Here is a 24944-nt window from a genome sequence, read left to right on the forward strand (position 1 = left end):
GACCAAGATGCACATAGGTTCCCTTAAGGTTTCTCAGTTTACAAATCAACACTGCTGCTCAGCTTTCACATTATTACTGACCCATTTTAATGCCAGTTATTGAACGAGTGGGTTGGGAATTAAATAGGGAGGAGGAGTATGCCATTTAAGATCAGCACAAGAATTAAAGCTCACTCTGAAAGCTAGAAATACTGGACACCTGGACAAAATTCAGGATTCTCACAACGCAATGTAAAGGAGTAATTTTATGGTGCACAGATCTCTACAGAGCACAGAACACCAGCAGTGGATTTGTTCCCGTGCCCCCTCAAGTGTCCTCCCAGAGGAGGAACTCTGTTCTGAGCCTCAGAATTGACCTGCCTAGTATTACAAGTATTTTCCATTTATATTGCTTGTAATTACTGTTAGCAAGAACAACAGAGAAGTAGGAAGTTTGCACCACAATGTCACCTTTTGTTTTTAAGTACAGTGTGGCATTGCTATCTAAAATGGGAATCAGAGCCTACACAGAAAGAAGAGCAAGTAGGCACTTTAACCAGGGATTCCCATTTCGAATCATGATACAAAGACCATTGCTTAACAGCAAGTCTATTAGCATTAGGTCAACAAGGGGTCAGACTTGATGAGATAACTCTCACAAATGAATAACCTGACAATTGTTCAACAGGGATCAGTTGCGGACAACCATGGAAATGTTTCTCAAGTCCCTGACCTTCAGAGGTAGAAAAGATTATCAAAGAAAATTACACGCGATTCAAAACTATTCATTCTTTCTCAAGGAAATATAACAAGCTTTATTGTCAGCGCTCCAGGACCATTATAATCACATCAGTCTGTAATATTTCCAGGTGGCTGCAGTCTGGCTCACTGCTGTGAAATTCTGCAGCCTTCCAGTAGCTGCCTGATGATGGCTGACTCCAGCAGCCCAGCCCGTCAGATCAGGCTGACGAAGCAGAAATGCGCAGAACCTAGCAGTCAGCACTGACAACAGAAACACCTTCACAGACCACGGGATATCATCAATAACCAGTCACCTCCACCGAGGCCAAATCCACAGTGGGCAAGACCAAGCTCACTGCCCGAGAAAAAACAAAATTAGAAATGACGCTAGAAGCTCCATCTGCTGTAGAGACTAAAAGATGCAGAGTCAAAATGGTAAAACCCGTCTTTTCCCATAATCGTAAACTAAATTAACTACTCGGAGTAATATTTTACAAAATTGAGTTCATTAACTTCTAGAGTTACTAGCAATTTGGGAACCCTAAGGAAGAGCTGTAATGTGAAATAGATCCATTCTTAGCAACTCTCAGTGCAGGCTCAGTCAGTGATTAACAGATGGTCAACACAATGTCAGTATAAACATCACAAATTTCTGCTGCAAACCAGAAGATGAATGCTCAGGTGGTTTAGTTTCCTGAGAATAACCTTCATTAGAATCAGATTAGATCCACAGATCTTACCAGTGAAAGACCCATGGTGGATCCAGTCTCTGGGCAGAACCTCGATGCATACTTATTTGAAGTTTTCAATTATTTTGCAGATTTGTCCTGTGGTTAGCAGACTGCTTGACAAACCCAATCATTCAAAATATTACTCCATTCCCTTAAACATTAATGGACACCTGATAAACCACCGCTTACGTAATCTTTAGCTCATTGCGTGGAACTAAGCTCAAAAGCTGCTGATTTGGCTGCGATTTGATAGAATTCCACTAGGTGGAAGTGAAAGAATATATTTATTTCCTCCACTGGGAAAGTGTTAACTTTATAATTCTGATTTGTTCAAACTGTAGATCAGTATTATCCCCATGAATTGCCAGTTAATCTCTGAGTTAGGGTGGCTGTGACCTCAAACACCAGTCCAGAGACCAAAGCACACAGTTCTAGGCTGACCTGTAATTGGAGAATGCCATTTTGTCAGAGGTGAGCAACTTCTGTTGATTGTGAAACCAAAACTCAGCCTATAACACAAAACATAGCAGGAATACAAGCCATTCAGCCCTACCATTCATTAAAAAATATGGCTAATCTCTTACAACAGGAATTCTGCAGATGCTGGAAATTCAAGCAACACACATCAAAGTTGCTGGTGAACGCAGCAGGCCAGGCAGCATCTCTAGGAAGAGGTACAGTCCACGTTTCAGGCCGAGACCCTTCGTCAGGACTAACTGAAGGAAGAGTGAGTAAGAGATTTGAAAGTTGGAGGGAGGGGGGAGATCCAAAATGATAGGAGAAGACAGGAGGGGGAGGGATGGAGCCAAGAGCTGGACAGGTGATTGGCAAAAGGGATATGAGGGGATCATGGGACAGGAGGTCCGGGAAGAATTACAAGGGGGGCGGGAACCCACAGGATGGGCAAGGGACAGAGGGAGAAAAAGGAGAGTGAGAGGAAGAATGTGTGAATAAAAATAAATAACAGATGGGGTACGAGGGGGAGGTGGGGCATTAGCGGAAGTTAGAGAAGTCGATGTTCATGCCGTCAGGTTGGAGGCTACCGAGATGGAATATAAGGTGTTGTTCCTCCAACCCGAGTGTGGCTTTATCTTTACACTAGAGGAGGCCATGGATAGACGTGTCAGAATGGGAATGGGATTTCGAATTAAAAGGTGTGGCCACTGGGAGATCCTGCTTTCTCTGGTGGACAGAGCGTAGGTGTTCAGCAAAGCGGTCTCCCAGTCTGCGTCAGCGTAGGTGTTCAGCAAAGCGGTCTCCCAGTCTGCATAGTCTGCGTCAGGTCTGACGCAGACTGGGAGACCGCTTTGCTGAACACCTACGCTCTGTCCACCAGAGAAAGCAGGATCTCCCAGTGGCCACACATTTTAATTCCAAATCCCATTCCCATTCTGACATGTCTATCCACAGCCTCCTCTACTGTAAAGATGAAGCCACACTCAAGTTGGAGGAACAACACTTTATATTCCATCTGGGTAGCCTCCAACCTGACGGCATGAACATCGACTTCTCTAACTTCCGCTAATGCCCCACCTCCCCCTCGTACCCCATCTGTTATTTATTTTTATACACACATTCTTTCTCTCACTCTCCTTTTTCTCCCTCTGTCCCTTGCCCATCCTCTGGGTTCCCCCCACCCTTTTCCTTCTCCCTGGGCCTCCTGTCCCATGATCCTCTCATATCCCTTTTGCCAATCACCTGTCCAGCTCTTGGCTCCATCCCTCCCCCTCCTGTCTTCTCCTATCATTTTGGATCTCCCCTTCCCCCTCCAACTTTCAAATCACTTATAAACTCTTCCTTCAGTTAGTCCTGACGAAGGGTCTCGGCCTGAAACGTGGACTGTACCTCTTCCTAGAGATGCTGCCTGGCCTGCTGCATTCACCAGCAACGTTGATGTGTGTGGCTAATCTTTTACCTTGGTACATTTCCCTCAGTTCTCTACATTTATAAAATCTATTAATGTACCCAATGACAGGGTCTTCAGAACTCTCCTGGGCAGAACAATGGAAAAAATCACCACCCTCTGACCAAAAACACTTCTTCTCACTCAGGCTGATCCTTTATTCTGATATTGCGACTCCTGGTTCCAAACACCTCAGGAAACTTCATCTCTGCATCTATCTTGTCAAGACCCTTAAGAATTTTGTACATTACGATGAGATTCCCCTCTCCTCTAAACTGGAATGAGTGCAGATCCAATCTATTTAATCTCTCCTCATACAACAAAGCCACAATCTTCAGAATCGATCATGGCAAACCATCACAGACTCCCTCTGTTGTAAGTGCGTCCGCCCTTCAGAGGAGACCAGAGAGATACACAATCTTCCCTATGCAAAGGCTCGGCTTTGATATTCAAATCCACTGTGTTAATCATTTGGCCTCCTAATAGCTTGTGCACTTTCCTTTTATCTTTTATATTGATTCATGAACAAGGACACCCCAGTCCATGCAAGCACCTTTCAACTTTTCAGTGTTTGAAAAGCACCACAATTTTCTATTTCTTATTACCAAAGAGGATGTTCTCTCATTTTCCTATATTATATTCCATCCATCATGGCCTTATCCATCTGCATTCCCTGAAACCTCTCCATATTCTTTGAGTGGCATTATACTGAAAACCCCTATTTGTGGTTTTGAAAGCATCATATCCATCAACATCATTAATGTAAATTGTCTAGTGACTTACACATAGCTGTTTATGGGGCTTCAATGTGCAATAAATGGGTATTGTATTGAAACAGTGACCACACTTCAGAAGTGGTTCAAGAGCCATAAGAAGGAAACAGTTTCAACAAAACAAAATACCCCAGTTGTCAAGGGGCGGGCAATAGTGATATCCAACCAGAGGAAATCAAGCTATCACCATAGGAATCACAATGGCATTACCATTACTGAATCCCGCACGAAACACAACCCTGGGGTTACCGTTAATCAGGAAATGAGATGGAGTGGCCATATGCATAATGTGGCTACAAGAAAAAGTCAGAGGCCAGAAATGCAATGGCAAATAACTTATCTCCTAACTCCCCAAAATATGACCACCATCTGCAAGGTTCATCAGGAGTGTGATGGAATACCCTCCACTCACCTGGATAAGGGATTCAACAGATACAAAGCTCAGCACCATACAGCGTATAGCAGCCTGTTTGACAGGCTCCCATCCACAACCATTCACTCACTCCCTCCGTGTCTGACAGGACCCTCATCCACAACCGTTCACTCACTCTGTTTCACAGACTCCTCATTCACAACCGTTCACTCACTCTCTGTTTGACAGGCTCCTCATCCACAACCGTTCACTCACTCTGTTTCACAGACTCCTCATTCACAATCGTTCACTCACTCTCTGTTTGACAGCCTCCTCATTCACTATCGTTCACTCACTCTCTGTTTGACAGGCTCCCATCCACAACCGTTCACTCGCTCTCTGTTTGACAGGCTCCCATCCACAACCGTTCACTCACTCCGTGTTTGACAGACTCCTCATTCACAACCGTTCACTCACTCTCTGTTTGACAGGCTCCTCATCCGCAACCGTTCACTCACTCCGTGTTTGACAGACTCCTCATTCACAACCGTTCACTCACTCCGTGTTTAACAGACTCCTCATTCACAATCGTTCACTCTCTCTGTTTGACAGTCTCCTCATTCACAATCGTTCACTCACTCTGTTTGACAAGCTCCTCATTCACAACCGTTCACTCACACTCTGTTTGACAGGCTCCTCATTCACAATCGTTCACTCACTCTCTGTTTGACAGGCTCCTCATCCACAACCATTCACTAACTCTCTGTTTGACAGACTGCTCATTCACAACCGTTCACTCACACTCTGTTTGAAGGCTCCCATCCACAACCGTTCACTCACTCTCTGTTTGACAGGCTCCCATCCACAACCGTTCACTCACTCTGTTTCACAGACTCCTCATTCACAATCGTTCACTCACTCTCTGTTTGACAGCCTCCTCATTCACTATCGTTCACTCACTCTCTGTTTGACAGCCTCCTCATTCACTATCGTTCACTCACTCTCTGTTTGACAGGCTCCCATCCACAACCGTTCACTCGCTCTCTGTTTGACAGGATCCTCATTCACAATCGTTCACTCACTCTGTGTTTGACAGGCTCCTCAGTCACAACCGTTTACTCACTCTCTTTTTGACAGGCTCCCATCCACAACCGTTTACTCGCTCTCTGTTTGACAGGCTCCTCATTCACAACCGTTCACTCACTCTGTGTTTGACAGACTCCTCATTCACAACCGTTCACTCACTCCGTGTTTGACAGACTCCTCATTCACAACCGTTCACTCACTCTGTGTTTGACAGGCTCCTCATCCACAACCGTTCACTCACTCCGTGTTTGACAGACTCCTCATTCACAACCGTTCACTCACACTCTGTTTGACAGACTCCTCATTCACAACCGTTCACTCACACTCTGTTTGACAGGCTCCTCATCCACAACCGTTCACTCACTCTGTGTTTGACAGACTCCTCATTCACAACCATTCACTCACACTCTGTTTGACAGGCTCCTTATCCACCTGGAGAAGGGAGAGAGAGTGTTGGAGAGTGGTCAGGAGTGGGCACACACTCAATTCAAGAGCCAGAGTGTGCAATACTAAGGAAAAGGAAGATAAGAGAATGATAAAGTGAAGACAGGAGACACAGTGCCAATATATAACCTGTGGCTGCACACATCGCTGCTTTATTCTAAATGTCAGGCATGAATGTAGGGGAGCTCAAACCACAGCATATTAAGTCACTGTATATTGTGAAAATGTACAAAATCTCAAAGGCGTTTAGTTCTTTTTATTGTAATGGGTAGTAGAAATATCACAGAATTATTTCTTCATTTAAAAATGGCTCATCTTTGGTTCTTTATGATTTTAATTTGTGGTGGTGTTCCTTCTATTTGCCGGTATTATTATTCATCACATTATAAACCAGATGATAAAACTATTTTATTTGCCTTGGTGATACAGAGGCACACAACCAAGATAAATGCAATAATGTAGGAAAGCAGCGGCTAAATGTCATTCAATTAAATGTCAAGTGATTCAGCTGGTGTCATGTGGCTACATCACTTCTGACCAAATGTGAGATGGTAAATTTTCAGAACAAACCAATATTATTCTGAGAAATACAACATTGAATATTGCTCCTTTTATTTTCTATTAATTTATTTTCTCTCTATTTGGTTTGAAAGCAGCCCTGGTCACCTTCATCCAGCAGGAAGATTTCTGTCGACTTTAAGTCTTCATGATCTAAGCGGGTATGGAAGTACAATCATTTCACTGATGATAAAACATCATTAAGGGTTCCTCTTTGTTGACAATACACCAACAAATAAACAGATACAGAAATGGATCTCGTGCATGGCACATACCCATTGCACCAGTGAACGGAATAGGAGTTTTAAGATGATGGACTGCTTTCTTCTGGGTGTTACTAAGATCCTTGAATCAGTGCCGTCTAAATAAGAGGTAGGTATTCCATCATACATCTGATTTGTACCTTGTAGGAAAATGAAAGCTTGAGAGGAACCAAGTTACTCACCTTGTTCACATACCTACAAGTACAAGTGATTCTCGGATGTTATTGGTAGAGAATTTAATAAAGATAACACCATCAAATATTAAGAGGAAATTCGTTATTGTTGAGTAAGGTACTCATGTTGTCATGACTTGCTATCAAGAAGCCCACACCTTGAACTAGCTGTATCTGAACATGAACATTATCTGAGAAGCTAAAAATGAAACCAGTGCTCAGCCTTTCATGAACTTTCTCAATTCTGAACTTCATCGGAAAGAAGGTAATTGATGCAGCAGCTGAAGATGGCTGGGATATTTTCCATGGGCTGTCATAACTGTTCTCTGATGCTCACCATATTGCTTTGTTCCAGATACAAGTCCAGCATGCAAATAGCTTACCCCCTCATTCTTACTGACTATAGTTTTACTCCATCTCCATCTTTGGTATCTTAAGGCAAAGAGCTTCTCCTCTGGAATCTAGTACTGGCTCAAGGCTGAAATGAGTTCCAACCATTGGGAGAACCAAAACCAAACATTAGTGAGATTATTGGCAAGCAGGTAGTATCTGTTCATGCTGTCAATGATTATTTCCCATCACCTCCTCGTGATTAGGATCAGACATACTTGGGTATTTTTTCCTCACTTATACCAGTGTCATTGCTTTTCGGGAACAGTTTGGCTGGAGTTCATCTAATCTAGAGCATGGATTATCAACATCGAACAGCTGGGATATTTAAGATCCAGAGCTTTGGACGTATCCTGTATAATCAGCCATTTTTCCATACACGCAGGACTGAATTGGCTAAATATTCCCTTCTATCATGGTGGAGACCTCAAGAAGTGGAACAACTAACATTTTGGGTGAGGAATGATTTTAAGATATTAGAACATAGAACATAGAACAGTACAGCACAGTACAGGCCTTTCGGCCCACAATGTTGTGCCGACCCTCAAACCCTGCCTCCCATAAAAGCCCCCACCTTAGATTCCTCCATATACCTGTCTAGTAGTCTCTTGAACTTCACTAGTGTATCTGCCTCCACCACTGACTCAGGCAGTGCATTCCACGCACCAACCACTCTCTGAGTAAAAAACCTTCCTCTAATATCCCCCTTGAACTTCCCACCCCTTACCTTAAAGCCATGTCTTCTTGTATTGAGCAGAAGTGCCCTGGGGAAGAGGCGCTGGCTATCCACTCTATCTATTCCTCTTATTATCTTGTACACCTCTATCATGTCTCCTCTCATCCTCTTTCTCTCCAAAGAGTAAAGCCCTAGCTCCCTTAATCTCTGATCATAATGCATACTTTCTAAACCAGGCAGCATCCTGGTAAATCTCCTCTGTACCCTTTCCAATGCTTCCACATCCTTCCTATAGTGAGGCGACCAGAACTGGACACAATACTCCAAGTGTGGCCTAACCAGAGTTTTATAGAGCTGCATCACTACATCGCGACTCTTAAACCCTATCCCTCGACTTATTAAAGCTAACACCCCATAAGCTTTCTTAACTATCCTATCCACCTGTGAGGCAACTTTCAGGGATCTGTGGACATGTACCCCGAGATCCCTCTGCTCCTCCACACTACCAGGTATCCTGCCATTTACTTTGTACTCTGCCTTGGAGTTTGTCCTTCCAAAGTGTACAACCTCACACTTCTCCGGGTTGAACTCCATCTGCCACTTCTCAGCCCACTTCTGCATCCTATCAAAGTCTCTCTGCAATCTTTGACAATCCTCTACACCATCTACAACACCACCAACCTTTGTGTCATCTGCAAACTTGCCAACCCACCCTTCTACCCCCACATCCAGGTCGTTAATAAAAATCACGAAAAGTAAAGGTCCCAGAACAGATCCTTGTGGGACACCACTAGTCACAACCCTCCAATCTGAATGTACTCCCTCCACCACCGCCCTCTGCCTTCTGCAGGCAAGCCAATTCTGAATCCACCTGGCCAAACTTCCCTGGATCCCATGCCTTCTAACTTTCTGAATAAGCCTACCGTGTGGAACCTTGTCAAATGCCTTACTAAAATCCATGTAGATCACATCCACTGCACTACCCTCATCTATATGCCTGGTCACCTCCTCAAAGAACTCTATCAGGCTTGTTAGATACGATCTGCCCTTCGCAAAGCCATGCTGACTGTCCCTGATCAGACCATGATTCTCTAATTGCCTATAGATCCTATCTCTAAGAATCTTTTCCAACAGCTTTCCCACCACAGACGTAAGGCTCACTGGTCTATAATTACCCGGACTATCCCTACTACCTTTTTTGAACAAGGGAACAACATTCACCTCCCTCCAATCCTCCAGTACCATTCCCATGGACAACGAGGACATAAAGATCCTAGCCAGAGGCTCAGCAATCTCTTCTCTCGCCTCGTGGAGCAGCCTGGGGAATATTTTGACAAAACCAGCCAGGGAAATTTTCTGTACTGACACATACCACCAAGCTCAAGGAAAGCTCAAGGAGAACTTCCATCTGCTGTTATAAGGCTACTGAACAGACCTCTTGTACGAAAAGGACTCTTGACCTAACAGTCTACTTTGTTATGGCATTGTGCCTCATGTCTGCCTGCACTGCACTTACTCTATAATTGTAATGCTATATTTTCTGCATTGTTATTGATTTTCCCTTGCAGCACCTCAATGGACTGATGTAATGAAATAACCTGCATGGATTGCACGCAGAACAAAGTTTTCTATGGTACCTCGTACCTGTGACAATAGTAAACCAATTACTAATTTCAATGTTAACACATAGCAAGTAGTAGGTCATATCTAACCAATCTTATAGAGTTTTTCAAGGAAGTTGCCAGAAGTGTTGATGAAGAAAAAGCAGTGGATGTTGTCTATACGGACTTTAGCAAGGCACTTGACAAGGTGCTGTATGGGAGGTTGATTAAGAAGGTTTAGTAGCTCAGCATTCAGGATGAGCGAGTAAACTGGATTCCACATTGACTTTGCAACAGAAGCCAGAGAGTGGTAGTAGAGGGTTGCCTCTCTGACGAATATGCCCTCTAAGGCGTGCATGTGTGTGCGGACATAACTTTTGCTAATAGCACGCAAAAGAATTTGCACTGCGCACAAAAGGTTGTCACCCTCTACCTCATTGGCATGTTAAGTATATTTCATGACCGTATACAATCACATTCCCTTTTCCGGTTTCTGATGCGGACAGTGTTGACAATGTGGAATTTGCGATGATTTGTCTGCAGATTTTAGAAATGGCTTATTTATATTGTTTTCGTTGAAGAAATTACTCAGTGTGGATATTTCCTTGTCACTGGACAAAAAAATTGCACGGCACAAGATTTTTGCACACACTGGTCATTACGAATTAGAGGGAACATTGTCTCTTACGGGAGGCCTGCGACTAGTGCTGTGCTGCAGGGATTGGTGGTGGGTCCGTTGTTGTTTGTCATCTGTATCAATGATATTTATGACATTGCAGTGATGTGGATGAGCAATTATTTGCAAATGACACCAGTTTTGGGGGCTTAGTGGACAGTGAGGAAGGTTATCAAAGTTTGCAACAGAATATGAACCAGCTGGAAAAATGGGCTGAAAAATGGCAGATGGAATTTAATGCAGACAAGTATGAAGTGTTGTACTTTGGGAGGATAAACCAGGATCGGACTTGTACAGTGAATGGTAGGGCACTGAAGAATGTAGTAGAACAGAGGGATCTGAGAATACAGATCAATAGTTCCTTGGAAGTTGTGGCACTGGTATATAAGGTAAGAAAGAGAGTTTTTAACACCTTGGCTTTCATAAATCAAAGTAATGAGTACAGGAGTTAGGATGTTATGTTGAAGTTATACAAGACGTTAGTGAGGCTAAACCTGGAGTATTTTGTGCAGTTCTGGTCCCCTACCTACAGGAAAGAAACAATTAGATTGAAAGAGTGCAGAGAAGATTTGCAAGGATGTTGTCAGGACTTGGGAACCTGAGTTTCCGGGAAGATTGAATAAGCTTGGACTTTATTCCCTAGAGGACAGGAGAATGAGGAGAGATATAATACAAAATTAGGAGAGGTACAGATAGGCAACTATCTAAGCAAGCATTTACCACTGAGGTTGGGTGAAACTAGAATGAGGTCATGGGTCAAGGCTGAAAGATGAAATATTCAAGGGAACATGAGCGAGAACTTCTTCACTCAGAGTGTGGTAAGAGTGTGGAATGAGCTGCCAGCGGAACTGGCTGATAGTGGTTTGATTTAAACATTTAAGAGAAATTTGGGTAAGTACGTAGACAGGAGAGGAATGAGGGCTATGACCTGGGTGCAGGTCAATAGTACTAGGCAGAATAATATTTTGGTATGGATTAGATGGACTGAAGGGCTTTTTTCTAGGTCATAGTTTTCTACGGCTCAAGGACTGTAAGTAGAATATGGTTTTCCCCTTACAAGAGTTTGGATTTTAACCTTTGGGTCTTTCAAGGCAGGCTTGTGCAATGTTCCCTCACCACAAAGTTAATCTAGGTTATTTTGTTTTAACAGCCGATAGGAGCTGAAACAGTTTGCTCTTCCAATGCAAACAACACTGCCTACAGATCGATAGATATAAATAGTTCAGAATGCCATCACTTTTTTGTTGTAACACTATTCAAGTCAAAACTGATCAGAGCACAATTTTGTTGGTGCTTGTCCACATTACGAACTGCAATTTTGATTTTCTGAGTCCCACCAGCTTCCTCATAGTCATAGTCATACTTCATTGATCCCGGGGGAAACTGGTTTTTGTTACAGTTGCACCATAAATAATAAATAGTAATACAACCATAAATAGTTAAATAGTAATATGTAAATTATGCCAGTAAATTATGAAATAAGTCCAGGACCAGCCTATCGGCTCAGGGTGTCTGACCCTCCAAGGGAGGAGTTGTAAAGTTTGATGGCCACAGGCAGGAATGACTTCCTATGACGCTCTGTGCTGCATCTCAGTGGAATGAGTCTCTGGCTGAATGTACTCCTGTGCCCACCCAGTACATTATGTAGTGGATGGCAGACATTGACCAAGATGACATGCATCTTAGACAGCATCCTCTTTTCAGACAGCACCGTGAGAGAGTCCAGTTCCACCCCCACAACATCACTGGCCTTACGAATGAGTTTGTTGATTCTGTTGGTGTCTGCTACCCTCAGCCTGCTACCCCAGCACACAACAGCAAACATGATAGCACTGGCCACCACAGACTTGTAGGACATCCTCAGCATCGTCCAGCAGATGTTAAAGGACCTCAGTCTCCTCAGGAAATAGAGACGTCTCTGACCCTTCTTGTAGACAGCCTCAATGTTCTTTGACCAGTCCAGTTTATTGTCAATTCATATCCCCAGGTATTTGTAATCCTCCACCATGTCCACACTGACCCCCTGGATGGAAACAGGGGTCACTGGTACCTTAGCTCTCCTCAGGTCTACCACCAGTTCCTTAGTCTTTTTCACATTAAGCTTCCTGTGCTCACAATGGAGTTAGGCTAGTTATCCCCATACCCTTCAGACAGTGAAAAACCAACATGGTAAAATGTGGAACAATGGGGGAAACTCTCAAATGTCAGACAACTGGAATAAGAAACAGTTAACATTTTAGGTCTGAGACCCTTCAGCAAAATGATATGCCCCAGCTTTGTTTCTCTTTCCACAGACTTTGTCTAGCCTGCTGAGCATTTCTATTTTATTGCGGATTTCCAACATCTGTATTTTTATCTGATTTTCATGGTGAAATGGTGCAATACTAAAATGACACACACAAAATGCTAGAGGAACTCAGCACGTCAGGCAGCAACTATAGAAATGAATAAACAGTCAACATTTCAGGCCATGGGATTGAGAATAGGAATAGGAATTAAAATGGTTGGCCACTGGGAAATTCCGCTTTTGGTGGATGGTGCGGAGGTGCTTAATAAAGCAGTTCCCAATTTACAGGAAGACCAGACACAACAGACATCCCAGCGGATTTGCAGGTGGAGTATTGCCTCACCTGGAAGGACTGTTTGGGGCCCTGAATGGACATGAGGGAGGAGGTGTATGGGCAGGTGTAGCACTTTGGCCACTTGCAGGGATAAGTGCCAGGAAGGAGATTAGTGGGGAGGGAATCACAGAGGGAGAAACCCATGCAGAAAGCAGAGAGTTGGGGGAGGTAAAGATGCGTTTGTTGGTAGGATCACTTTGGAGATGGCCTGGAAAGGAAGGCCTCATTTTGGGAACAGTTGCAGTGGAGACAAAGGAACTGAGAAAAGGGAATACCATTTTTACAGGAGACAGGGTGGGAAGAGGTATAGTCAAGATAGCCTTGAGAATCAGTAAGTTTATAAAAAATCTCAGTAGACAGCTTACTCTACAGATGGAGACAGAGAGATTCAAGAAAGGGGAAGAGGTATCAGAAAAGGACCAAGCGAATTTAAGTGGAAATTGGGGGCAAAGATGATGAAGCAGCACTAATGCAGTCATCAATGTAGATAGTAAAGAGCTGGGAAGCATTACCAAGGAAGGCTTAGAATATGGAATGTTTTGCATAGCCAATGAAAAAGCAAGCATAGATGGAGCTCATGCAGGTGTGCATGGCTACCCCATATACTAAAATGATTAAAATGGCTGAAACCAGTGACTGCGGAAGAAGCAGACAATGCCATATCTTACCACCACTCAGGAAACCCGTGTTTGGTTTGGAATTTTGTAAATATGAATTTTCAATCTTTGCATTGCTCCTACAAATAAAAATATTCTGTGGGTGGAGACTATGACAAATCTGATCCTTATTCACTCAACCATTTGTCTAAGTTGTTCTTAAATGATAACACCTCTGACTAGTAAAAATTGGAAAGTGTCAAAAGAGAAGTTGTTGAAAGTAGAAACAAGTTCTGCCAGATAGATGAAAGTGTTAGTCGAGTAGATCACCCTGTCTTCAAATGTATTTGAACCATTTCTGACACTTCTCTCCCTTTTCTGGATCTCTCTGTTTCCATCTCAGGAGACAATCTATCTACTTATTATAAAACCACCACTCTCACAGCTACCAAGACTAGACCTCCTTCTACTCTGTCCCTGTTACGATGCCTCGTCTTTCTCCCATTTTCTCCAGTTCCACTAAATCTACTCTCAAGGCATTCCAGGACATCAGAACTGGCTTCCTTCAGAAAATGTGGCTTCCCTTCTGCTGTTGTTCCCTTGTATTTCCTTCATTTCTTGAACTTTTGTTCTCACCACCCCTCTTCTAAACAGATATATAGTCCACTTAGTCCTCACATCATCATTCATCATTTCCACTGGCTGCAATGAGATCCCACCATTAACCTCATCTTCCCCTTCATTATCCCTTTCCACCTTCAGCTAGGACCACTCCCTCTGTGAGTCCTTGGTCTATTCACCTCTCCCACTCACCCCTTTTTGAACCCCAGCACTTTCCCCTGTAACTGCTGGAAGTGGAACACTTTTTCTTGCACCTTTTCCTTCATCTCCATCCAGATACTCAAACAGCCCTTACAAGTGAGCCAAAGATTCATGTACACTTCCTCCACCCTTGGATACTACATTTGGTGTTCCCAAGGCTGCATCCTCTACATCATCGAGGCTAATAATAGACAAAGTGACCAAACTGACGAAGCACCTGCTCTCTGTCTACAACTGGGGCATCATGAGCTCCTGGTTGCAGGCCACTGCAGCTCTCATTTACATTCCCACAACAACCTGCCAACCCTTGGCTTTCTCCACTTCCCAGTGCAATCTGGAGGAACAACCTGTTATATTCTGCCTGAGCATCAAATTTTTGATTTTCAGATAAACCTCACCTCCTGTCTTCCCCTCTCTGCCTCAAATGTCTCCTTCTAGTCCTCCCATTTTTGTCCTCTTTTCATTACCATTTCATCCCCTGACCCCCGAGAGTACCCCTTCCTCTGCTGGTTCCAGCTACATTCTGCCCACAAACCTCATCAACTAGTTCTCTTCCCCCATTTGATTTCATCTGCAATTCACCTCTCAACTAATGCTTTTGCATCGGATTCCAACACTGACGGCTTTAGGGTTCTTGCTTATCACCCTCCAGCAAGTGTCTCCAATCTTCATACTACCCCCTAGTACCTCCCCCCAACTGCCTCCATCTATCCCTGTATCTTTTCTTTTGTCTGCTCTCTCCTATCATCCACCTGCCTCTGTCTCTCAACTCCACCTCCACCTTGTTCCAACTGTCCATCATTCTTCACCCTTCCTCGATCTACATACAGTACTGTCCAAATGTCTTAGGGACATACACTATAGAGAGCTAGGGTGCTGAAGACTTTTGCACAGTACTGTATTTGTCAACGTGGAGCAGGGCGCAACCTTGTAAGTTTGGCAGGAGCAAAGGATGTAGGAAACGGCGAAGGTGGAGTGCAGCGGTTGGGGCATGGGACAGATAGTAGAGGAGGAGTGTCGGGGAGGGGCAGAGCGGGAGCATACACACCCAGCCCAAAGACACCAGGCAAGTTCATTTGATTCCTCTGCTGCTTCCCACTACCTGACCATGATGCCCCTCTGCCTGCTCCCTTCCCACTCTCAGTCCACAATAGAAACCCATATCAGAATCAGGTTTATCGTTACTCACATATATCATGAAATTTGTTTCTTTTTTTGTGGCAGTACAGTGCAATATATAAATCTACTACAGTACTGTGCAACGTGTTAGGCACCCTAGCTATATGAATGTGCCTAAGAATTTTGCATGGGGTTGTACCTATCACTGGCTCCTGTCCCACCATTCCCCTTTCCTGGCTATCTTTTCTTTCCCCTCTCTGTCTTGATGCAACAATTCCTCCCCTGCCCTCCTCTGACAGATGCTGATCAATCCTTTGAGCTTCCCCATCAGTTGTTTTGCACAGCAGATTCCTACATCTGCAGAGTTCACCATGTCAAAATGGGGATATTCCATTAATCACACAGAATTCAGTTCCATTCACAAACCCCCAGATAAGGAGGATGTTTATACAGCAAAACCAAAATGTAGCAACACTCTTGCATGTCAATGTCAGAACATAACCATTCCCAGCAAGTGGGAATCTTAATATTTATCTTTGACATTCAATGACAAAAGAATTATCTACAAACACCACTGTCCCTAACCCACTATCAACAACCTGGCACTGATGATCAGAAATTCAAATGAACCAGCCACATATTGCAGTGTTAGTCAGAGGCTGGACATCCTATAGTGATCACCTCGTCTTCTGACTCCTTGAAACTTTCCCGCCATAGAAAGCCTGATGGAACACTCTCCACTTGCCTGAAAACTTGTAACTTCAACAACTCAGGAAGATCACCTCTATCCAACTGACACTCCACCCACCACTCTGTCACCAGCAGTTGCAGTTTATACCACCTACAAAATATACTGCTGCAATTTGCTGAGATATCTCCAGCAGCACTTCTTAAAGCCACAAGCAAGTCAAGCTAACCAACTTCGAAGGTTTAGAGGGACATGGGAAAAACACAGGTACTAAAGGAAGTGCATGGCAACTTCAGTCCTCCAAATCACACACTAGTCTGTGTTGGGAATAGTTATTTTTCATTATCTGTGGGTCAAAATCCTGAAACAATGTTTTCAACAGCATTATACATCACCATACTAAATTAAGACATTTCTAAGCGCTGTTAGGGATAACACTAAACATCCAGCCTGCCAGAGATACCTCTAATCCAGAAGGAATTAAAAAAGAAACGTTTTGGGTAAATTTCTAACAGTTGCTCAAAAATTTGTTTGGTGAATTGAAGGGTTTACTGGTTACCCAACAGTGAGATCCTAGAATGCAAACTGAAGTCAGGAAGCAATCAGAAAAATAATTTGGTTTGAAATCTATTTTCAATGGGCCTATGTCCCATTTATGTGAGGTTATTAAGAACTTTTTCTGTGTTTTCATATCAGATAAGTAAACAGAATATAGATCATCACAGCCTTATAGAATATCTTGGGCATCCTTGAGTGAAGGTGAGAATGTAAAGAATCACCAGCTGACACAATGAGCTTGCATTTGAATCCAAATTAACAACATATTCACCAACCATATAACTGTACCACCATTTGCTGTAAAACTCAGACCACAGGATGTACCTGATGAAGACACAGACACACAAGTATACCTACCACCAAGAAAATGTAGTATTTTCACTCACTTTTCCTGATGTATCTTTATAAGAAAAATGAATGTGGCATAACTGGTGGCTGATGATTTTAAAAAAAATTTCAAAGCCACTTAAATTTAAAATATTCAGGCAGGTCCACTGGATTAGAAGTAAGTATCCCAGATGAGAAATCTGAAGCCGTTCCAAATAAAATTCACCAAAGATCGGACATATTTAAGGTACGGTGAAGCTTCAAAAATTTGATATATTTTGGAAACAAATTATAAAAGGGGGCAATATTTTGATCTGATTTTGTTAATATGCCAGGCAGAAATAGCTGTTTCAGAGATTACTGAACCACAATTCAGAAACCAAAACTTTAAAACTACAGTATTCTCCTACCTTGACTTAGGTTACAAATAGCACCATCTGAGGTTGTTTGGATTGAACATCAAAAAGGAAGAATCGCATTAGCTTAAATAAAACTCCTGATTATTTTTTTCTAAACAGGAAGGAAGCCTTTTGAAAACTCAATCAATTCTTTCCCTGCCTGCTTCTTGCTGCTTTTCCCCAACCTACAAAAAGTAAAGATGATTTTATCTTGCAATGTATCAGACTGGAGGACTGATATCCATGGCTGTTGCAGCTACAATGGCTTCAAACTCCAAACCTTCAAACAGTAGTTTGTGAGGGACCCCAATCTCTGTCAACTTCTTGTTAGCTCCCAAAAACAGTGTGAATACACTTTTCAACATGAGATTCTGAAACAAAATGCTGGGTTTGTCATTAATATGGCAACTGTCCCGTATCGGACCACAAAGCACTCCAGCGGGTGGTGGAAACTGCCCAGCAGATTATCGACACCCAATTGCCCACCATTGAGAACATTTACCATAAACGCTGCCTGGGCAGAGCGAAAAGCATTATTAAGGATGCATCTCACCCCAACCATGGACTTTTTACTCTCCTCCCATCCGGTACGCGCTAAAGGAGCATCTGCTTCCACACCAGCAGGCTCAGGAAGAGTTTCTTCCAGGAGGCTGTGACCCTGCTGAACCTCTCATCACAGCGCTAAGCAGTATTGCACCCATATTGTACTGTCTCAGTACTTTTATATTTGTGTGCTGTAGCACTTACTTTTTATTCACAGTTATTTTGTAAATAACACTATTCTTTGTATTTCTGGTTAGATGCTAACTGCATTTCATTGGCTTTGTATCTGTACTCAGAACAATGACAATAAAGTTGAATCTAATCAAATCTAATCCAATATGCATTGAATTAATAGACCATGAAGGTTCTCTCACTATATAGCCAATTCGACACAGCTCCGCAGCATTTGACCCACACACAGCGGCAGCAGAGCCCAGCATCAGGCCTCTGGACACATCTACATCTTACCTTCAATATAGAGCTCTATTTGGGAAAGGGTTGATATCCATGCAGATTCTGTACAGAAATATCTCACTGTCAGCTCCCTACTCTGAGTTATTGATGAGAACAGTCCCACAGTAGTACTGTACCACTTGAGGCCATTTGAAAGGGAAGTTGCAACACTGCCATCCATGAGTCTTGCTCCCTTCAAATTCGATTTTCCTACGACAGACCAAGTCATAATCTGTCGTTCTTAATACATCAGCTGTGATAGCGTTAGGTTATCAGAGTGACTTGTCATGACATTCCCCTTGTCAGAATAGTATAGATTTAAAAATTGGAGCAAGTTTCCAGAGGGAGTGGTGGAGACAGGTACAATTACAAAATTTGAAACTTCAAAGTTTGAAGTAGATTTATTATCAAACTATATATATGCCACCATACACAACCCTGAGAATCATTTTATTGTGGGCATACTCAATAAATCCATAATAGAATAATAACCATAATAGAATCAATGAAAGACCGCACCAACTTGGGCATTCAACCGGTGTGTAAAAGACAAAGTGTGCAATTACAAAAGAAATAATAATAATAAATAAATAAGCAATAAATAGAGAACATGAGATAAAGAGTCCTTGAAAGTGAATTCATTTGTGGAGGGAACATATCAATAATGGGGCAAGTGAAATTGAGTGAATTTATCCTGATGGTGGAGTGGTAATGACTGTAGCTCAGCCTGGTGGTGGGAGTCCTGAGGACTGTTGGCAGCAGTGAGAACAGAACCTGTCCATGGTGGCGGGGGCTCTTAAAGATAGATACCGTTTCCTGCGACAGCGTTTCATGTAGATGCGCTCAATGGTCGGGAGGGGTTTACCCGTGATGGTTTGGGCCATATCCACTACTTTTTGTAAGATTTTCCATTGGTGTTTCCTTACCAGGCATTTGGACAATTACATGGACAGGAAAGGTTCAGAAGGAAACGGATGAAACAGAGGCAAATGGGACCAATTAGACTAAAAATTTCACTTGTGGATCTTTGACAATATTCCACACTGAGCACATCTACTTGAAACGTTGTTATAGAAAAGCAGCATCCATCAAAGACCACCACCACCCAGGCCTTGCTCTTTTCTCACTGCTGCACTTGGGTAGAAGGTTCAAGTGCCTCGGGACTCGCACCACCAGGTTTAAGAACAGTTACTACCCCTTCAACTATAAGACCATGACACTGGAGTGGAATTAGGCCATTCAGTCCATTAAGTCTGCTCCGACATTCCATCATGGCTACTCCCAGATCCCACTCAACCCCATACACCTGGCTTCCCACTATATCCTTTGATGTTCTGACCAATCAGGAAATTATCAACTTCTGCCTCAAACATACCCATGGACTTGGCCTCCACCGCTGACTGTGGCAAAGCATTCCACAGATTCACGACTCTCCGGCTAAAAAAGTTCCTCCTTGCCTCTGTTCTAAAGGCCATCCCCCAATTTTGAGGCTGTGCCCACTATTTCTGGATACTCCCACCATAGGAAACAACCTCTCCACATCCACCCTATCTAGTCCTTTGAAAATTCAGTTGGTTTCAATGAGATACCCCGGCATTCTTCTAAATTCCAGTGAGTATAGGCCCAAAGCTGCTAAACACTCCTCACATGTTAACCTCTTCATTCCCGGAATCAACCTCATGACTCTCTCCCATGACAACACATCCTTTCTGGGATATGGGGCCCAAAACTGTTGTCAAAACTCCAAGTGCAGCCTGACTAGTGTCTTATAAAGGCTCAGCATTATCTCCTTGCTTTTATATTCTATCCCCATTGAAATAAATGCCAACATTGCATTTACCTTCTTAACCACAAACTCAACCTGTAAATTAACCTTCTGGGAGTCCTGTATGAAGACTCCCAAATCCCTCTGATATTTGAACCTTCTCCCCATTTAGATAATAGATCGTACTATTGTTCCTTTCAGCAAAATACATTATTATACATTTCCCAACACGATTCCATCTGCCACATTTTCACCCATTGCTTCCTCAACACTACCTACCCCTCCACCTATCTTCGTATCATCCACAAACTTTGCCACAAAGCCAACAATTCCATTATCCAAATCATTGACAAACAATATGAAAAGTAGTGGTCCCAAAAATGAGCACTGAGGAACACCACTAGTCACCAACAGCCAACTAAAAAAGGCCCCCTTTTATTCCCACTCACTGCCTTATGCTTGTCCACGGATGCTGTCCGACCTGCTGAGTTCCTCCAGTGTGTTGTGAGTGTTGCTTTGATCCCAGCATCTGCAGATTATTTTGTGTTTACATGCCAGTATCTTTCCTGTAATGCCATAGGATTTTATCTTGTTAAGCAGTCTTATGTATTGCACCTTATCAAACGCCTTCTGAAATACCAAGTAAATGACATCCGCTGCCTCTCCTTTGTTCGCCCTGCTTGTTATTTCCTTGAAGAACTCTAACAGACTTGCCAGGCAAGATTTCCCTTTACAGAAAAGCCATGCTGACTTTGACTTATTTTATCATTAGTCTCCAAGGACCCCAAAACCTCATCCTTACTAATAGACTCCAACACTTTCCCAGCCACTGAAGTTAAGCTAACTGGCCTATAATTTCCTTTTTTTCCCCTTCCTCCCTTCTTAAACAGTGGAGTGTGACTTGCAATCTTCCAGGCCTCTGGGACCATGCCAGAATCAAGTGAGTCTTGAAAGATCATGACTAATGCATCTGTTATCTCTTCACCAACCTCTTTCAGGACTCTGGGATGTAGTCCATCTGTTCCAGGAGACTTATCCATCTTAAGATCTCTGAGTTTGCCTGGCACTTTTTCCTTTGTAATAGCAATGGCACTCATTCCCGCTCCGTGACACTCATGGACCTTGGGCACACTGTTAGTGTCTTTCACAGTGAAGACTGATGCAAAGTACCCATTAAATTCATCTGCCACTTCTTTGTCCTCATTACTACCTCACCAGCATCATTTTCCAGTGGTCTGATATCAACTCTCACCTCCCTTTGACTCTTTATGTAACTGAAAAAATTTGTAGTATCCTGTTTTATATTATTGTCTATCGCACTCATATTTCATCTTTTTCCTTCTTATAGCTTTTTTTGTTGGATTTTAAAAAGCTTCCCAATCATCCAACTCCCACTCATTTTTGCTACCTTATATGCCCTTTCCTTGGCTTTTACACAGTCCTTAACTTCCCCTGTCAGCCACGGTTGCTTATTCCTGTCAGTTGAGAACAACTATTTCTGTGGGATATACCTGTCCTGCACCTTGTGAACTACTCCCAGAAACTTCAGCCACTTCTGCTCTGCTGTCATCCTCGCCAGTATTTTCCTCCAATCAACCTGGGCAAGGTCCTCTCTCATGCCTCTATAATTCCCTGTATTCCATTGTGATACTGATATATATGACTTATGCTTCTCCCTCTCAAATTGCAGTATAAATGCAATCATATTATGATCACTGCCTCCTAAAGATTCCTTTACATTAAGCTCCCTGATAAGATCTAGGTTATTTCACAATACCCTATCTAAAATAGCCTCTTCCAGAGTAGACTCAAGTACAAATTGCTCTAAAAAGCCATCTCGTAGCATTCAACAAATTCCCACTCGCGATCCAACACCAACTTAGTTTTCCCAATCCTATTGGATATTGAAGTCCCCCATAACAATTGTGACATTACCCTTATTTTGTGCCTTTTTCAGCTCCCTTTGCAATCTCAATGTCACATCTTGGCTACTATTTGGAGGCTTATATATGATTTAACCTTTGCAGTATCTTAATGCCACCCATAAAAATTCAACATTCTCTGACCCTATGTCACCTCGTCCTAAAGATGTAATTCTATCTCTTACGAATAGGGCCACTCCACCGTCTATGCCTTCCTGCCTGTCCTTTTGATACAAAGGGTATCTTTTGATGTTAAGCTCCCAACTATGTCCTTCTTTCAGTCACGACTCAGTGATGCCCATAATGTCATTCCTACCGATTTCTAATTGCAACACGCATTTGACCACCTTAATCTGAATGCTATGCACATTTGAATACAACACCTTCAGTACTGCATTCTTCGCCATTTTCAGTTTTGCCTCTGTGGTACAATTTAACTCTTTGCTCTGTCTGCATTTGTACTCAATCATTGGCTTGTCTTTCCTTACATTCATGTTACAGCCATCATCTACTAGCAAACCTGCTGGCTCATCCTCAGCTCTATCGTGATGTTTCCCATCAGGCTCTTGAACAAGAGGATAACTACACTCATTCTATTTCTGGTGTCCCAGCAACCAATGATCTCACTTTCAGGACTCTTTGTCTTGTTTCAAGTTCTTGTTATTTATTTATATTTGCATTTGCACAGTTTCTTGCTCATTGATCATGTTTACAGTTACTGTTTTATAGATTTGCTGAGTATGCCTGCAAGGAAAAAAGAATCTCAGAGTTGTATGTGGTGACATATATGTACTCTGATAATAAATTTTACTTTGAACTTTGAACATATCACCCAGTACTGTCATTGAAAGTTATATCACTTTATTGCAACTGAACTTTAGTGTGCAGTATATTCTTTGCTAGTCATTATGGGTTGGCTGTTGACTTAACACAGATATTAAATAGGGTGGGGTTTATTTAAGGTACATATTAAGTTCTGATATTCAGTTGTAACAAGAAAACCAGTTGCTTGCAACTTTCTCAAATCTGAATACAAACAAATTCACCTGTTAATCCCAATGGATGTAGCAACATCCAAGATGTTCAATCATTTCAAAGTCCAAACTTTCAAGTTCAAAGGAAATTCTTTAGCAAAGTACATATATGTCACTATATACAACCTTGAGGTTTGTTTTCTTGCGGGCATACTCAGTAAATCCAAGGACCATAACAGAATCAATGAAAGGTTGTATCCAGAAGGGCGGACAGATGACCAACGTGCAAAAGGCAACAAACTATGCAAGTACAAACAAAAACTAATAATAATAATAAATAAGTAAGAATAAATATCAAGAACATGAGATGAAGTCCTTGAGAGTGACTTCATAGGTTGTGGGAAGAGTTCAGTGAAGTTGAATGAAGTTATCCGTACTTGTTCAAGAGCTTGATGGTTGGATGGTAATAACTGTTCCTGTACTTGGTAGTGTGAGTCTGTACCTCCTTCGTGATGGCAGCAGTGAGAACAGAGCATGACCTGGGCGGTGGGGGTCTCCGATGAGGAATGTTGTTTTTCAGTGATAGTACTCCATGTAGATGTGCTCAATGGAGGGGAGGGCTTTACTTGTGATTTATTGCCAGAGAAGTTGATTGAGTCATCACATAATCCTATATCAATCCCAGTTTTAATTTCTCCACATTTCCATCAACTTCCCCCAGATCCTACAGAGGCAGAAGAACAGAAATTATAGGTTAGTTCATCTGACCTCTGTGGTTGGGAAGAAGCTGGAGTTGATTGTTAAGGATATGGCTTCAGAGTACTTGGAGGCACATGATTTAATAGACCATAGTAAGCATGGTTTCGTTAAGGGAAAATCTTGCCTGACAAATTTGTTAGAATTCTTTGAAGAAATAACAAACAGGATAGACAAAGGCGAATCAATGGATGTTATGTACTTGATTTTCAGAATACCTTTGACAAGGTGCTACACATGAGGCTGCTTAACAAGTTAAGAGCCCATGGTATTACAGGAAAGATCCTAGCATAGATAAAAAGCAGTAGCTGATTGGCAGGAGACATTTAGTGGGAGTGAAGGGAGACTTTTCTGGTTGGCTGCCGGCCACTAGTGGTGTTCCACAGGGGTCTGTGTTGGGACCACTTCTTTTTACATTATACGCCAATGACTGATGATGGAATTGATGGCTTTTTGGACAAGATTGCAGATCATACAAAGATAGGTGGAGGAGCAGGTAATTTTGAAGAAGCATAAAGGCTACAGAAGGACTTAGATTAGGAGAATGAGCAAAGAAGTGGCAGATAGAATGCAGTATCGGAAAGTATATGGTCACACACGTTGGTAATAGAAATAAAAGGGTAGAATATTTACTAAATGGAGAGAAAATTCAAAAATCTGAGATACAAAGGGACCATATTACTTCTATTCTGGCCTCTCTACACTGGCTACCAGTACGGTTTAGAATTGATTTTAAGGTTCTCCTGTTTGTTTATAAAGCCCTAAATGGGCTGGCCCCCTCCTATATCGCAGACCTTCTAACCCCTTATTCTGCTTCCAGGTCCCTCAGGTCAGCTGACTTGGGGCTCCTGGCGTCCCGCGATCTAAATTTAAGTTCAGGGGTGACCGCGGCTTTGCTGTTATAGCCCCTAGGCTGTGGAACAGCATTCCCCTCCCTATCAGATCTGCCCCCACCATTGACTCTTTTAAGTCCAGGCTCAAAACTTACCTTTATTCACTAGCATTTGAGTCTTCCTGATGTGGCTGATTTTTGGCTTGTGTCTATTTTGTGTTCTT

The 24944-nt window shown here is 42.6% G+C and overlaps 1 protein-coding gene across 1 annotated transcript in view; it reads right to left on the reverse strand.

Moving 5' to 3' along the window:
• Positions 1–24944, reverse strand: part of map3k9 (mitogen-activated protein kinase kinase kinase 9) — a 163831-nt gene that overhangs the window by 63571 nt on the left and 75316 nt on the right. The gene's annotated exons all lie outside the window — the stretch shown is intronic.

The sequence above is a fragment of the Mobula hypostoma genome, chromosome 1 (assembly GCF_963921235.1).
Source record: "Mobula hypostoma chromosome 1, sMobHyp1.1, whole genome shotgun sequence".
NCBI classification, from domain to species: Eukaryota; Metazoa; Chordata; class Chondrichthyes; order Myliobatiformes; family Myliobatidae; genus Mobula; species Mobula hypostoma.